This window comes from Ipomoea nil, unplaced genomic scaffold (assembly GCF_001879475.1).
Source record: "Ipomoea nil cultivar Tokyo-kokei standard unplaced genomic scaffold, Asagao_1.1 scaffold0688, whole genome shotgun sequence".
NCBI lineage: Eukaryota > Viridiplantae > Streptophyta > Magnoliopsida > Solanales > Convolvulaceae > Ipomoea > Ipomoea nil.
In genome coordinates, this window is record NW_017617116.1 from 4,484,494 (window position 1) to 4,496,998 (window position 12,505).

At 30.4% G+C, this 12,505-nt stretch overlaps 1 long non-coding RNA gene across 1 annotated transcript; it reads right to left on the bottom strand.

Annotated features, from left to right (window-relative positions):
• Positions 1–11,975: 11,975 nt before the first annotated feature.
• Positions 11,976–12,202, bottom strand: LOC109175555. The gene is made up of 2 exons (XR_002053282.1): positions 12,092–12,202; positions 11,976–12,007 (listed from the first exon to the last, which is right to left on the bottom strand). It is a non-coding gene; the product is annotated as an uncharacterized LOC109175555 (long non-coding RNA).
• Positions 12,203–12,505: the final 303 nt, after the last annotated feature.

Here is a 12,505-nt window from a genome sequence, read left to right on the forward strand (position 1 = left end):
TTATATTTCCAACTTTGTCCACCTTACATTTTGAATTTTAGTGCAAACAATGTTATTTTGTTTAAATTATAATATGTAATTCATTAAGTATAAGTACATAAATTTGAATTTGTAACTACATAATTTGTTGACTAAATGATAAAGATAAATAAACTTTAAAGTTAGATACCTTATTAAGTTAAATACTAATGTATTGAGTTTATGAACTTGTACTATGTCGTTTATGCAGCTTCTAAACTTGTTGTATTGACTTAGTGTTTTTTTTTTTTTTTTTTTTTTTTCAGTACAATTATATAATATTTAATTTGCATTTAAATGTAGTTTAATTTTGAATTAGTGTTTGACATGTAATTATGATTATGGTATAGTTTTAAGATATATTTAGCTAACGTAAGGTATTGATTTTATGAACATATAGTTAACAAATTATGTACATATAAATTTTAAAAAAAAAAACGCCACTTTTAAAAGTTACAAAATGACATAAGCCCCTATGACATTGGTATAGTGGATGAAAAGTCTTACTTAAGATTTGCTCCTGGTGGTAGAGTGTGGATTTGATTCACGGCACGAATATTTGGTGTTTGGGTATGGATTGTGGTTGGACTCTTTGTGCGCATAAATTTACAGTTTAATAGATTGACTCGACTTACCAACTCATGGGCCCAGAGACAGGTTCATGGGTCCAAGATAGAGTTTTTTCCACTTTTGGTCCCTCGACTTCACTTGTGTTGACAAATGGGATTCACGACTTTTATTCCGGACATAATAGGTGCTCAACTTTAATTTTTTTTTCCACATTTGGTCCCATCCGACCAAGAACCCGGCCAACCCACTGGAATTAGACTCAACCCTTATTATGTTAAGGGTATTCTAGTCATTTCTAACCAATGTAAAATGTAAAATGATTAAATATAAGATTTATTCTGTATTTACACCTCATTCTCGTCTATCTCTGTTCGAATCGAAGGTGTGCGAAGAAGGAAGAACAAAAACCCTAGCGTAATTGACTACTTCGCACACCTTCGATTCGAACAGAGTGGGTTTTTGTTCTTCCTTCTTCGCACACCTTCGATTCGAACAGAGATTGACGAGAATGAGGTGTAAATACGGAATAACTCTTATATTTAATCATTTTACATGGGTTAGAGACAGGTTCATGGGTCCAAGATATAGTCCAATAACATCGAAAAACCTAAATTATCAAAAAACAAAATAACATAGATTTGGATCAAGGGCCACCTATACTAGTCCACAATATAACATTATTCATTAGGTTTTACCAACTAATGATTTCATTGAAAACGAAAACCAGCCCAATTAAAATTAAGTAATGTGATTAAATACTATATGGTGCATAATTAAACGCAATCGTCGTAGGTTAAGGTTTAGGTTATAGCTAACGTGTTTTCTAAATCAAAGTGTATATGTGATCATACGCGTGAATCAAAATTCAAACGTATAGTACTGCAACTAAGCAATGCTTTAAAGTTTCTTAGCAATCATTTTTATAACAAAAAGTTGATTGCAAGTCACATGGCTGACTCGCTATCTACCAAATTTCTTAGTTCATATTTTCATTTTGTACCTTAGCTTTATTTTCTCATTTTATATGGTCCACACCAATAATTATCAAACTAATAAGTACTTTTTTTTTTTTTTTTTTCTTTTTCACACAGAAGTGGACGGAGAACATAAAAAATATATTGGTTTACCTAATTTCCTTCCAACTATATATATGTATATCACTTTTAACTTATATTTTCCTTCTTTTTACAACACAATTCACATAGAGGGTGTTTGGTAAATAGTTGTTAGGTGATTGGGTTAGTGAGTTTGACTAGTTGATAGCATTAACTGATTTTAGAAAACGTTAGTAAGTTGGCTGTTAGCTGATTGCTGATTAATACAAAATGACTTTTTTCACAAAACTAATCGAAAAAAACCACTTTGAGCAGTTTTTTGAATTTTAACTTTTTAAAACAATAAGCTGTTACAAAAAATTAATTAATCAAACACTTATATTTGTTGTTTAACCAAGTCAAACATTTAATAGTCGTCAAATAAATCAAAAGTGACTGATAAACTAACTATGTTAGACCACATAGTCCTGGTACGCAACTATTCTATTTAGTTGTGAACATTCATCATTTCATCATATGACGTGTAACAAGACAAAATTCTACGTAAATGATTCTTATACACGTCATTATTCATTCACAATTTTTTTCGATAATAACCATGAATCTCATTGTTGGAAACAAAATTTAAATAAATTAATGTTCTTATGGTAATAATTTTAGTAAAAAATTTTTAGCGAAAAGTTATATTTTTAATTCCTAAATTGGGAACAAAAAGATGTAGTATTTTTTATTTAGTATCAAAATTTTGAATATTATTTTAATCATGATTCAAGAAAGTATATGTTATGATGTAACGCAACTCATGTGTAATAGTCTATAAATTATACAAGAGAAGTACGAGAATCATGTAACACAATTCTTGTATAATAGTCTATAAACACAAATTCTCTAACTCTCTTTTTCTTACTTTTATCGTGGTTCAAGACTATATAAAAGACAATAATAATAACAACAACAATAATAATAATAATAATAAGGAAAAGATCAGGTTGATATATAAAAAAGGTGGACCATTGTTTTGTACCGATTAAGATGTCACGTGAATAATGTGATTACGTGTGGTGGACTATAATTTCCTTTTTCCTTAAACATGGGATCAATTCTTAATCTGACAAATGCTACGCTTATAGCCTTATATTGAACGGATATGATGTACCTTATATTAAAATCTGTTAGCAAATGGTTGGGCCTCGTGGAAGCTGAAATGTGAGGCCATCAAATGTCTTAAGGTCAAAAGTTAATTTAGATGAAAATTGAAAGAAGAAAAATGTTATATGTACTCTAATATTTATTCTTTAATTTTTATTTTCACATTTAAAATTTTAATGTAGATATTTTTATAGGGACTTACATGAAAAGAATAATCTATCAGTGTTCGTTATATCAGGGGTAAGATTTGAGAATACATGTAGTAGAATTCTGAAAAAAAAAAAAAAGTGATTTTGAGAAATTTTTTTCTTCTAAAAATAAAATTTTGAATTTTTTTCTTCCTATCAATCAAACATATGAATTCATATTTGAGGGAATTGAAACTATAAAAAAAATTCTAGTGAACGAAACGGACTAAAATATATATCACCATCAAGATGTGACAATTTTGTCCTCTATATTTTGAAGGTTCCAAGTCTTCCAACTGGCAAATTATTCCTGTGAAGAGAACACCGGGCAGATTCATGAAGATTTGGGCTCCAATGGTAATAAATGAAAACAGCGATTCATAGAAGAGTGGTAGAGGTACGTGTGGCAAAGTTGTTGAGTGGTTATTACTTATTAGATACCAATCAATTTTTAATCACTCTTTATTTTCTCACTCACATAAAAGATTTGTAAATATAATATCACCCAACTGGACGAAAATACATTTTACAAATTATCTCTAATCCTTTATTAAGAGTCCATTTAAAAGTCTGTACAAACTTTCGGAATAAGCGTGGAATTCAAAAATCAAACGCGACAATAGAAGTACATGTGGCAGAGTGACGGGATGATTGGTTGAGGCAATTTACAGTACAACCACGATTTACTCTCTCCCAATTTACCTAGTTGAATGAAAACACATTTCTACCTCGTTCAGACTCAAAAGAGCATGTGCAAGCTTTCAAGATTGGAGTGTAATCTTAAAATCAAGATCGGACATGATAATAAAAATACGTGTGGTTGGGTTGTTGGGTGTCTAGCAATTTCCAATCACTCTTCAATTTCTCATTCAACTCCGATCCCATGCCAGTTCAGTAAATAACACCCGGACAAATGAAAACATCCTAAGATAAATCATCACATGTATATGGTACTAATACTCTCCATTCTAACATGACAAATCATATCCTACCTACTCACACTTTAACACTAATGTCAAATGTGGTCCATGTTGTGTTTGTTTGTTTGTTTTTTTTTTTTTTTTTTTTTTTTTTTTTGTCAATACACATTTAACCTTGCTCATCAAATGTCTATATATGATATGATATATGGAGTGTATAAGAGGACATCGTTTGTTGGAGTACTTTGATCACGTGAGAACGTTGGTTTTATAATTTGAAAATAAAAATACCCACTACCTAGGACAATATTCGTGTCAGTGTACACAAACTCATTCTAGGATTTAATTTGTACTATTCTGTGTGCGAAAGAGTGCCTCTATGCTATACAATTCAAAGATGTGGAACTGGAAATAAAGATGCGGAACTGGAAATAAAGATGCTCTACATTTTATTGATTGGGTCATTTTATATTTGACTAATAATTAAGTTGATTCATTTCTAAACGCGTGTGCGTCCACTAATTTAACCGATGAATAAATATAATTTTATGACCATGTAAAATATGAACATTAGAAGATAAAAATAATATTATTCGTTTTTGGGACAAGAAATACCTGCGATCACTATCCGAACGTTTACACTAAATAAACCACGCACACATGAGAAATAAATCGTATGTACTAGAAAGATCATGTGCGATAACCTCAACAAAAAAGTGTTGGCAAAAATTAAACTCTTGACTTTCAAATACACCAGCATAATTCTCAACCCATTTCTTCTTTCCCTTGGTGCAAATAACATTATTTTTAGACTTACAAAGAAAATAAAATTATTACGGAGTATTTTTTTTTGAAAACAAATAACATTATTATTTGATTTATGAGAAAACTTCAAAGGTCTGTTCATAAATCAATTAGGGTTTCCATAGTTGATAGATTTAACCAAAAAATGTCAATAGATTCTCATGAAAAATTAAATCAAATTAGGTTGTCCATAGTTGACCCGCTTAAATCCAGAAAATTGATAGACCACTTACATTGAAAGTCAAACTTGTAATTTTATGATTACAAAGTCAACAATCTGAGTAATTTCATTTGTAGTTGCCCAAATAACATTATTCTTTAAAAAAAAAACATTATTCTTATTTATATAGAGAGTAGATACATTATATTACAAATCAAACCATCCACTTGATAATTAACTCCTGTTGTATATACTTGTTACTTACACTCAACTTTGAATGTAGAGTCTTTCGATCACGTCACGACGTCAGTTCACAAGTACCTATACCCAATCACGCATCCGACGTCAAATTATTATTATTATTATTATTATTATTATTATTATTATTATTATTATTATTATTATTAAAGAAAATTTTAAGAAGTTAACTGTATATATTTTTAAGTTGGATGACTAGCTTAATTGTATTTTTGTGTGTGAATGGGTTATTTATTTGACTCTTTTCATTTCGTAATTTTAGCCATCGTCAAATATAACTAGTCAAGAGTCAAGTTTGTGTAATTTAATTAATTTATTTTATTTTTACAAACCATAATTAGCCAACAATGCTACCAAAAATATCGGTTTATATCCAAACAAGTTGGATCATGGATAATAACATTATTATTTATCAAACTAACGTGTATGAAGTTGTTACGTACAGTGTAGGTTACTTTTAAGAAGAGTTCTTTTCAAATTAATTCATGATTATATATAGCGTATAAAACGCAATCATCGTAGGTTATATAGTTAACATCTTTTCTGTATCAAGTGTATTTAAACAATTTTTTTTAAAATAATGAAGGAAACCCACATTGACTGCTGAAAGATTATATTGAATAAACTAACCTTATCTTATGATCTTAATTAGCTAGCGAAGAATTACAATGAGGTCAATATGTCGCATTGTCGCTCCGCCTGAAAATCAAATTTAGAACCTTATTATGATTTTATTTTTTTTAAATAACTACTGGAGAATTTTACTGAGTAAATACCATCTTATGACTCTAGTCGGCAACAAATTACAAGGAGGTCAATAGACTGCTCCGATTGATCAGAATCTTTTGATTACTAATTACTAAACAAATAATTCGACCAATTTAATTGTGATTATCCCATTTAAACAGTTTTAATTCATACGTGTGCATGGATCAAACGTACAGCAACTGGAGACAGTGCATGCTTCAAAGTTTCTTCTCAATCATTTTATTCCAAGCTGCATTACAAGTCACATGGCTGACGGCCTATCTGCCAAATTTCTTTGTTTAATGTCTCACTACATATTACTTAAAACTATAAAAATTTAAAATAAGACCCTTAAGATCAGCAAATAGTTTAATTAGACTCTGTTTGGTAGAGTTTATTTAGGAACTTATATTTATTTTAAACTACTAATAAGCTATAAGTATTTATGTTGGAATCAAAATAAGATAGTAGCTTCTTAACTTTTTTTTTTTTTTTTCATTTTTATCCCTATTATTTTAAAGAAATAACATCATTTACCATTTCCAATTAAAATCATTTACTTCTCCTTTATCTGCAATTTTCACGACAAATCCTTTATTATTATTATTAAACATTTTTAAAAAATGACAAATCATTTATCCACACATTTATTATTATTATTATTATTATTATTATTATTATTATTATTATTATTATTATTATTATTTTAAAATTGATTATCTAATATATATGATGAATAGGATGAAGATGTTATGGGATGCTAGATCGTGATTATGTTAATATTTTTATTTTAAAATGTTAAATTTTTTTGAAGACAAAAAGTTAAATTTTAATATGTAAACAAACTAATTTAAATTTTATGAAGATGTCCTTTTTAGTCTTTTTACATTTATCAGCTTATCAAACAGCTAATTTTACCAAACACTTTCAAGCATAACAGCTAGCTTAATGACTCTTTTTTTTTCAGCTCCTAGGTTATAACTTTTCAACTTTCAACTACTTTTCAGCTTTCAGCTATCTTTTCAGCTATCTTTACCAAACATAGCCTTAATCTTCTTAACTAAAAAAAAAAAAGTTTACTCTTTCATCAGAACTCCTTAAACTGGTAAAAAAAAAATGAATTAAGTCATAAATTTACTTATTCAACAAATAACCATTGATTTGGCGTTAATTAGGCATCAACTTTGTGAGCCTAGCTAGATGGCAAAGGACTACAATGAGGTAATCAGTCTAAATTGTACATAACAGACTAACTCAAATCAAAAGGAGTGAGGACTCGACCTTGAAACCTTGTTATTACAAGTGTTGCAAAAACCCTGCATAGGCACTAATAAATTGGCGTCTAGGCACTAGGCGCTGGCCAGCCGCCTAGCATATCACCATAATCGATGGTTTAGGTGGCCTCCTAGGCACCGACAAGGTCACCTAGTCGGTCGATTAGCTATTGTTTTTTTTAATGGGTTATTCACTCAAAATGACATCATTTTGAGCTAAATAATACTAAATTGTTTCAAACTCTAGATATTTGTAAATTAATATTTAATATTTTAGTATTAATTATTAAAGTATTAAATAATTTAAAATTATCAAGTCTTAAAAAATAACAAAATTTTTAAAAATAAAAAATAAACAGACGTCTAAGCGCTGATTAATCACCACCTAAACGTTCTCAGATATCCGAGAAGCGCCTAGCGATTTCGACCATGCGTGGTTATTACCAAAGTTAACTACTCGACTAGTGTTGCCCATATAGGCTTTTACTAATATGAATGATTTGGCGCATCGACCCCTCGTTACGTTGAAGCCTCATTATTCTGTGATATAAAAAAATGTCGTCCTTAATTGATAACTAATAATTATTATATTGAATATAATGCATCATCGCCATCTTGAAATTAATTTTTTTTAAAAAATAATTCATCCTACTGTAAATTACTTCACGTAATTAAATAACTTAAAGGAATTGCATTGAGAAGGAAGTTGCTGAAAGAAATGAGAATCAATTAGAATCATATCGTCTATTTGAATTTTCAAAAAAAAAAAATATCGTCTATTTGAAAAAATCTAATTTTAAAGAAATCAAAGAATAAAAAAATCGGTAGCATTTTCATTAATAACTTAAACTTTAAATTTACGTAGTAACACTATAGAGTACATCCCATAATATGTGAGAGTGCAACGAAAACGTTCACCTTTTTTTTTTTTTTTTTAGGAGCTCAATTGTATATTTCAAAAAAATGAAAAAAAAAAATGGAACTATTTAACGGATTGATGGGTTTATTTGATCATTTTTCTTGGTTTAAATATTTATGTGGAGTGTAATTTTAACCTAAAACATAACATCACTCAATAATATGCGTCTGCCTATCACTTAACTTAATTACTTAATACACATTGATACTTATTTATTTACTATTTTAGTATTTGAAAATTAATTAAACCCATCAAATTTAAAAATCAAAGAAAGTTCGAATAAATTAAATTTACATTTAGATGTATATTTTAAAAAAAAATTAAAAAAAAAAACTCACTTTTTTTTTAAAAAAATATATATAATCCAAGTTTATCGGCTTCGCGAGACTAAGAGTCTCCTTAAAAACTCATAAAATGACTCCTGAAAGTTAGTTTTTGGATTTTTCCATGTTTGACTACCCAAAGAAAATAAAGTAAAAGGAAAATCATTATTATGGTCAATGGAAAAAAAAAAAATTAGTCGAAAGATATTTTCTAGATAATTTATTTATTCGTCTCTCTGATCTTTTCAGATTATTAGTACCACCACCATCACTACAAAACCACCACGACACCCACACCACCACACCACCAACACCAACACTAACACTAAGACCACCACCACCATCACCACGCCACTTGATCACTTATTATTATTACTAGTTACCACACGCACATTGCGCGAATAATATGATTCTCAATGTGTATTTTTAAATTAGTGTTTCAGAATTTATCACAGTATCATTCGGTATCTTGGCGTATATCAATGCAAGATTATCAAATTTTCCATAAAAGTAAATATTTTAAGAATGTATAACTATGACCTGTGGTAGAAAATGTTTGATTAATTGTTGCAATAACATTTTTAGAGGGAAGCACCCTCACTAGGTAGTACCCTATGCATAGTATCTTCAACACAAAATCCTATTAATTGATGTGATTTATGCTTCCTCTTGTTGCCACTTACGCCATAAGTGAATTATTGATTTGATCTAGTTCCCTGGTGTGCTTCAATGCAATCTTAGTGCTTTGGCGCAGTACACCTTCAAAAACAGAACCAAATCTTCCTTACCCAATTTTTTGATAATAGACATAATTTCTCATATTAGTTGATATATACGGTAAATTATGTGTACCGTTTCATCAATGCTCAATGCGTGATTCTATTTAAATGACCAAAGTTAATGTTAAATTTTATATTGTATTTTTTTAGTACACTCTAACATATTCATAGTATATATATTTAACAATTATGTCAATTTTGATTGAGTTGGGCTTCGAACCTAAGACATTCCTTATAAAAATCGATGAGTAAATCAAGAAATAATAAATAGTTAACGGAATATTCCGTTACTAAAGTTTATATTGCCGGAATACAAGGGTATTTAGAAAAAGTAAATGATATAATAGACTGTAAAATATGAAAAATAATAAAAGTATTAAAATCAAAATAATATGAATCATTCATTTCAACAAACAATTACACCAAGATCTTTTAAAGGACCTAACTGTATTGGCTCTTATTAGATTTGTAGATTGTAGATTATTATTATTATTATTATTATTATTATTATTATTATTATTATTATTATTATTATTATTATTATTATTATTATTATTATTATTATTATTATTATTATTATTATTATTATTATTATTATTATTATATGTTTATTTTCCAGAAAATGAACCAAACATGAAAAATGTAATTTTTTTTACCTTCAACCAAACACTAGAAAATTAAATTAATTTTCACAAAATGAGTCATTTTCTATAAATTATTTTTTGGAAAATATTTTTCAAGTTTCCAAAAGACCCTAAAGTAAATGAGCATAATCCAAAACTCATGATGAGATAAATTGAGCCAATATAATTTCGAGACTCAAATCTAAATTGTATATTTATGTGAACAAGGAGCTCATTCCAAACCCAAATCCAAATCCCATTGTTTAAAACAAAGATCGAACTTTCACCATATTGCTAAAAACATTTTAAGTGAAACCTATCATCTATCAGACCTAATTAAATTTTCTTTTCCTTGTCTTCGGTACAAAAGTATCGAAGAAGAAAATTAATAATAAAGAATAAAAAACGAAAGAGAGCAGATTGACATTACAAAAAAAAAAAAAAAAAAAAAAAAGGTCGACACGTAATGTCACGTGGAGAATGTGATTACGTGTGATGGCCAATTATTTTCTTCAATCACGGGTGACCGGATCAATTCATATTTTGACAAATGACACGCTTATATTGAACGAATGTACGCTAATTATGTCAAAGAGTAAATACCATCTATGGTCCCTCGAGTTTAGTGGCATCGCCATCAACGGTCCCTAACTTTCGTATTTACCGGGCGTCATCCTCCGAGTTGCCAAAAGTGGCCTACAAGGGTCCTTCCGTCACTTTGTCCCGTTTGAGACGTCAAAATGGAGGGCAAATTAGTCACTTCACATTATGCGAATGTTTTAATGCTTTTTACATTTAGGTTCGACGATATCATAAGCCTCAGCAAGAACCCTAATCATCTTCATCTTCTTCATCTTCTTCAACAATGTCATCTTCTTCAACTACTTCAAGGAGGAGATATAATTTTGGAGATTCCATACACAGTCATGGGTGTGAGTGCGGGAATCAAGTGGTGCTTCGAACGTCTTGGACAGATCGCAATCCGGGTAGGAGGTTTTGGCAATGCTCTGAATCCGGTCAGGTAATCTTAGAATTTGTAATATCGAATTTATAAATTTTTGAATTCAGTTTCATTTTTCCAGATTTGAATTTTATAAATTCAATTTTGTATTTTTTTTTGTTTTTTTTGATTTTAGGGAGGCAACGGTTGTGGTTTCTTTGATTGGGCAGATCCTCCAATGTGTTCACGGGCAATCAGTATAATACCCGGACTTTTGAAGAGGATAAATAGAGACAAAGAAGAGATGGAGAAGTTAAAGGCTATGCTAGAAGTTGCTACTAAGACAAATGCAGTCTTGTCTATGAAATATAAGTGTTGCAAATTCGCAATTGTAATCATCTTTGCAATTGGATTCGTAGTTCATGTGTTTAGCAAACGTAGTTCTCAATCGATGGCAGTTGTCAAAATGCTTCCAGGCAATTAATGATGTAACCTGATTTGGACCATTTAATGCAATGTGTTTGAAGTATGTTTAGTTAAGCACCATCTTATTGTACTGTCTTTGTTGCCTGTATAGGTAAGAACAATGATATTGAAGTGTGTTTGGAGTGTGTTTAGTCAAGAAACCTTAACAATAACATAAGCAGAATAGGACTAAACTGAGCAACCAGAGAAACTGAGCCAATAGGACTAAACTGAGCCAATTGAGCAACCATTTCATTTCTGCCAAAGTCATATTCAATTGTGCCAAAATAAGACTAAACTGCCAAAGTTACTGCTATACAAAAAAGAGTAACATACAACTGTCTTGTCTAACTGATCCAGCAGTTTTGGCTACCAAAATACATAACTTAAACAACATAACTTAAACAGTACTGTTAATCAATGCTTATAGGATCATCACTTGTGTTCTTGAATTTTGATTTCATCTTGCCACGAGTGTTATATTTCCTCCATTGAGTTGCATTGGCTTGCAGCTTCTTCTTTGTTGGTGGAGTCACTTGTTGGCTATCTTCTTCTTCTCCAACAGTAGGTGGCTGACTAGTAATTGGTATTTCCTCAGCATCCACTTGTGGTTGCATTGTTTGGTTTTGCAGCACTTGAGACACCACTGCATCAATATCAATGTTTGCCAACCAATTATCATCTTCATCTTCAAGTGTTGCATCAGGCAGTGTAGGAACCACCATTTTCTTTGTTTCTTGTGCAGTTTCAGATTCTGTAGCTTGACTGTTTGTAGGTTTGTTTGCCTTTGCCCTAACTCTTTTCTTTGGATTGGCCTAGGACAGAAATATCACAGTTAGATCACAACTAAATTTAAGCTATAAGAAAATTTAAAACAGGTTATAAGCCATAACACTTACCAATCTCTCCCTAACAGCAGGATCTTCAGGGCATTTTCTTTTGTTGTGGCCTTCCTTCTTGCATTTGGTACAATGCATCTTCACATGGCTTCTTTTCAAATGGATACCATCTTTGGAGACCTCATCACCTGCCTTCTTTTTCCCAGATTTGGATACCTCAGCAACCCCCTTCTTTTTCCCAGATGTGGATATCTCATCCATTCCCTTCTTTCTTGCTTTTTTGGGTCTTCCTGGCTTGGCAGTGTATACAGGTGGAAGATGTGGCTTTCTATCAGTTTCAGGCCACTCAGTAGGACCTGCCATAGGCTTGATGCTTCCTCCATAGGCCTTCAAGTATGTTTGTGTGAAATAACATTGGTGGACATAGTCATTCACTGGACCCTTACCATGCTTCATCCAAATGGCACTTATAGC